Genomic DNA, 5164 nt, shown 5'->3' on the forward strand with positions numbered 1-5164 from the left:
ATCATATATAAAACATATTCTCTTTGCTTTTTAATTATTAGGGTTTTATAAAGTTTTGATGGCATTATTGTTTATTTTTTTTTCTATTAACGTAAAAACTGAATTCTTTTCTCTTTTCTCTTTTTGAAAAAGTTTAATTTCATCGCAGTTATCTGAGGATAATGATAACTAAGAAATGTTCAAGTAGAATTTTATATTTTTTGAGATTAAAACATATTCTCTTTGCTTTTTAATTATTAGGGTTTTATAAAGTTTTGATGGCATTATTGTTTATTTTTTTTTCTATTAACGTAAAAACTGAATTTTATAAACTTTTCTCTTTTTGAAAAAGTTTAATTTCATCGCAGTTATCTGAGGATAATGATAACTAAGAAATGTTCAAGTAGAATTTTATAATTAATCTTTTTTGAGAAATCAATACCAAGGTCTACAGGATAAAAATACACCTTAAGTGTAACAAAATAAGTTTACATATTTGTTTTTTATTGTTAAAGATTATGTACTAAATTGTTAAACATATATACATATATGTTTAATAATCACTTATCAAGTTATTAATTTATCATTATATTCACTAATTTAATCTCAACAATCACCAGAATAAAGAACTTAGTAATAAAACGGAAAGAGTACGCAAAAATAATAGAATTGTGAAAGAAAAATATGAAGAAATTTTATTGATTGTTGATTGATTGAATTGTAAACTATGAAAGTAAAATTAAGTATATATAGAGTATTAACCTATGAAAGATAAAAGTAGATAAAGATAAGATAGAGATAAAGATAAAGATAACTATAAGATAAGATAAAGACTAAAATTATAATTGAATTTGTGTATTCTGTTGGGTTGAATTTGTGGGTCGTGAGACGTCTTTATTGTTGTCATGGGCTAAGGTGGAAGAGTGGTTTAATACGCCCCCGCAAGTTGGAGGATGAAAGATGTCAAGAACACTGAGCTTATTCAGATTAAGATAGAAGGGTTGAGGAGACAAAAATTTGGTGAAGATGTCAGCTAGTTGCCCAGAAGAGGGAATTGGGAGAAGTTTCATTACTCCAACTTGAGCTTTTTGTTGAACCACGTAACAATCAACCTCTAAATGTTTGGTCCGTTCATGAAAAATCGGGTTAGCAGCAATATGAAGAGCACTCTGATTATCACAATATAAAACTGGTGGGCGGATAGGAGAGATGCGTAAAAATTGTAACACATTTAGTATCCATTGAAGTTCACAAGTTGTGTTGGCAAGTGCATGATATTCTGCTTCCGTAGATGAGCGGGCAATGGTGATTTGTTTCTTGGTCTTCCAAGAGACTAAAGAACTACCTAAGAAGAAACTATAACCTGTTAAAGATCGCCGAGTGTCAGGACATCCGGCCCAATCAGAGTCACTGAAGCCAAGAAGCTGAATTTCCGATTCCCTCGGAAAGAAAAGTCCTTTGCCGAGACTAGTTTTCAGATATCGTAACACATGCTTGGCAGCTTGAAGATGAGATTCAGTAGGAGATGCCATGAATTGACTTAATTGTTGAATGGCATACATGATGTCCGGTCGAATAGTGGTGAGATAGATAAGACGGCCAACCAAACGACGATATACAAAAGGGTCGGATAGTAGGAGACTTTTGTCTTGATATAGTCTTGTAGTACTATCCATTGGAACAGAGGCAGGTTTAGCACCTAATAAACCAGAATTCTCTAAAAGATCAAGACAATATTTTCTCTGAGATAAGCAAATTTCATTCTCTGATTGAGCAACCTCAATACCCAAAAAATATTTTAATGGCCCAAGTCTTTAATTCGGAAGTGTTGGTGCAAAATAGACTTAATGGCAGCAAGTTCAGAAATGGAATTACCAGTGAGAACAATGTCGTCAACATAGACTAAAAGGATAGAAATTTGATCACCAATGAATTTGAGAAATAAACTATAATCAGATGAGGTCTGCTGATATCCATGAGATAGTAAAAGATGAGAAAGTTTATCATACCACATACGACTAGATTGTCGTAAACCATACAGTGACTTTAGCAGCTTACAGCATTGATTCGGTTAAGGAGATATAAATCCGGGTGGCAGAGTCATATAAACATCCTCAGAAAGATCCCCATGTAAGAAAGCATTATTGACATCCAACTGATGTATAGGCCAATGCTTCATAGAGGCCAATGCCAAAACTAATCTGATGGTGGCAGGCTTGATAACAGAGGAGAAAGTTTCCAAGAAATCAACACCTTCAGTTTGAGTGAACCCTTTAGCCACAAGGCGTGTTTTATATCGATCAAATAAACTATCAGGCTTGCGTTTGATGCGATAGACTCATTTACAGCCAACCGGCTTAACCCCTGCAGGGCAATCAACAGGACGCCAAGTTTTGTTCGGCTCAAGAGCATGCAACTCATCTTTCATAGCATTACGCCAATTAGAGTGTTGATTGGCGTCCTTAAAAGATTTTGGCTCAACGTCAGAATGTAGAGATAAAAGAAGCTTTTTATAGATGAAAGAGAAGAAAAAGACATGACTGGAGATAAAGAATACTTACACTTTGAGGGAGATTAATTTGTAGAGATGAGAGAGGAATTACACAAGTAATCAGAGAGATATGCTGGAGGTCAGTGAGGCCGGTCGAAATGACGAGGATGAGGTTGCTCAGGTGGTGAAGAAGGTGACGGGGGATGAGAAGGTGATGGTGGACTGGTGTCTAGTGTTAAAAGTGATTCGGTGGTCATGGGTTCAACTTGGTTAGGAAACGATAATGAGGAAGAAGGAGAGCTTGTTGGAGAAAATAAAGAACTAGGTGGACTTGGGTCAATGGGTATAGGTGAGGGTTCAACTGGAAGACTAACTGAATCTTGTTTTTGAGAAAGTGTGTTTGGTCATGTTGAGTTGAGTGTATGGAATTGGACATTTTTTGTGACTAAGGGCAAGATCATTTCATAAAAAATCACGTTTCTAGAAATCTCAATTCTTTTATCTTCTAAAATATAAATAATATACCCTTTAAAACCAGGTTGAAAGCCAATAAATACAGCCTTTTTGACTCTTGGATCAAATTTTGATCTGTTTGCCATTTGGGTAGAAACAAAACATAAGCATCCAAAAACTTTAAGGTCATGATAATTTGGTGGATGATTGAATAAAATCTCAAATGGTGTTTTAAAATTAATTGCGGATGATGGAACTCTATTAAGTAAATAAACAGTATGTCTAACAGCATAAGACCAAAAAGATGATGGTAAATTAGATTGAAACATAAGAGCACGAGCTATATTCAAAATATGTTGATGCTTGCGTTCTACCCTTCCATTTTGTTGAGGAGTTTCAACACAACTACGTTGATGAATAATGCCCTTTGAAGCATAAAAATCAGGTAAAATAAATTCTGGTCCATTATCGGAACGAATAGTTTTGACTTTGGAGTTGAATTGTGTTTCAATTAAAGTAATAAAATTTTTTATTTGATTTTGCACTTCTCCTTTTGATTTTAATAAAGTAACCCATGTAAAGCGGCTAAAATCATCAACAATAGTAAAAAAATATTTATGATTATGAATAGAATTTTATCGAAATGGACCCCAAATATCAAAGTATAATAAATCAAAACTTGCATTGTCTTTATTAAAATTTTGAGAAAATGGAAGTTTCTTTTGTTTAGAAAGATGACAAATGTCACAAGCCTCGTCTTGATGCATAGAGATAAAAGAAAATTGTTTATGTAAATGATTAAGTCTTTGTCCAGAAAGGTGTCCTAAACGAAAATGCCATATATTGGAAGGTGTAATGGGTGGAGATTGGATGAAATTTATGGAGTGTGTAGTGGTTAAATTTTTACCAAAATTGGGTTCAAAGACATATAATTCTTCTCTCATTCTGGTCAAACCAATCGTCCCCAAATTGTTGCTCTGTAGCGTGCAAGAAGAAGATGAAAAAGTGAGTTCATATACGAGTGCTGAAGTAATTTTTAAAACAGAGATAATATTAAAGTTGAAATGAGGTAAATAAAGAACATCATGAAGAACCAAGGATGGTGAAAATTGAACGATGCCTTTATAAGAAACAGTAGTTTGAGAACCATTTGGTAAATGAACAATAATAGGAGAAATTTGTGTGTAAGAAATAAACCAAGACAAATTTGATGCAATGTGATCTGTGGCACCAGAATCAATGATCCAAGTATTTAAGAATGAATCTCGATTTGAAGAATTGTTAACAGTAGAAAAGGCATTGAAAGAACAAAGATAATGAGTAGTTGGACTTGACAAAAGTTCAAGTTGGTTTGTAGGACGAGCTTCTTCGTTGAAAGGAAGTGCCATGAAAGAAAAATGTTGGGCTGACGAAAGGTCCAAAATAGGCTCCGGATGAAGTTGCTGCTGTGCCCTTTCTCCTTGATCCATGGATGTCAGCAGAGCTCAAGAGGAGCTCTGATACCATAATAAAACGGAAAGAGTACGCAAAGATAATAGAATTGTGAAAGAAAAATATGAAGAAATTTTATTGATTATTGATTGATTGAATTGTAAACTATAAAGGTAAAACTAAGTATATATAGAGTATTAACCTATGAAAGATAAAAGTAGATAAATATAAGATAGAGATAAAGATAAAGATAACTATAAGATAAGATAAAGACTAAAATTATAATTGAATTTGTGTATCCTGTTCGGCTGAATTTGTGGGCCGTGAGACGTCTTTATTGTTGTCATGGGCTAAGGTGGAAGAGTGGTTTAATACTTAGCACGGCTAATAGTATACAAAAAAATAACCATTTTACTAGAATATTTTTGTAACAAATAATTGTGTCAAAAATATGTTCAAATATATTTTAATGGTTGTTAATTCTAATATCTACGGTATTATTGTTGGTTAATAATTACAAAAAATATTTAAACGTACTTTTAACGGACACTTAATTGTAAAAAGGAAAACTTTATTGGCACTACTTTTATTAATGTTTAGCTATCATTGATGGTAAAGAATAAATGTCAATAAATATTTTTTTTTTAAATAGCCGTAAAGATATACTTTAAACATTTTCTAATAATACTAACTCTTTTTGCGACCATAAAAAATATATCCTATAAAAATAACTACTTTTAGCGGTTGTAAAATCGCTTATTTTTCTTATAATGAATTAAAAATTGGACAATTTAGGATAATTAAATTCTT

This window comes from Arachis ipaensis, chromosome B06, assembly GCF_000816755.2.
Source record: "Arachis ipaensis cultivar K30076 chromosome B06, Araip1.1, whole genome shotgun sequence".
NCBI lineage: Eukaryota > Viridiplantae > Streptophyta > Magnoliopsida > Fabales > Fabaceae > Arachis > Arachis ipaensis.